General features: G+C 39.2%; 1 protein-coding gene across 1 annotated transcript in view; it reads right to left on the reverse strand.

Moving 5' to 3' along the window:
• The window catches only part of LOC118340837 (CD9 antigen-like), an 11,032-nt gene that overhangs the window by 9,715 nt on the left and 1,100 nt on the right, over positions 1-217 (reverse strand). The window lies entirely within an intron of this gene.

Below are 217 nucleotides of genomic sequence, written 5' to 3' on the forward strand. Positions count from 1 at the left end.
TGAGAAGTCAGTTCATTTCTCCATAAGACTGAATGGTAATGGAGCTGCCCCCTGCTGGACATTACAGTGAATGCAAGTTTAATACACTTCACAGACCCGGGTTGTGTATCAGCAAGAATTTGGCGATACATTACACATCGCCATACGAGGCTACGATTTAATACACTGCGATATATTGCAATTTTTAAAAATCTACTAAAATTGTACTGCAGCTTTA

The sequence above is a fragment of the Morone saxatilis genome, unplaced genomic scaffold (assembly GCF_004916995.1).
Source record: "Morone saxatilis isolate NCDOM2014 unplaced genomic scaffold, NCSU_SB_2.0 Contig10, whole genome shotgun sequence".
Lineage (NCBI taxonomy): Eukaryota > Metazoa > Chordata > Actinopteri > Moronidae > Morone > Morone saxatilis.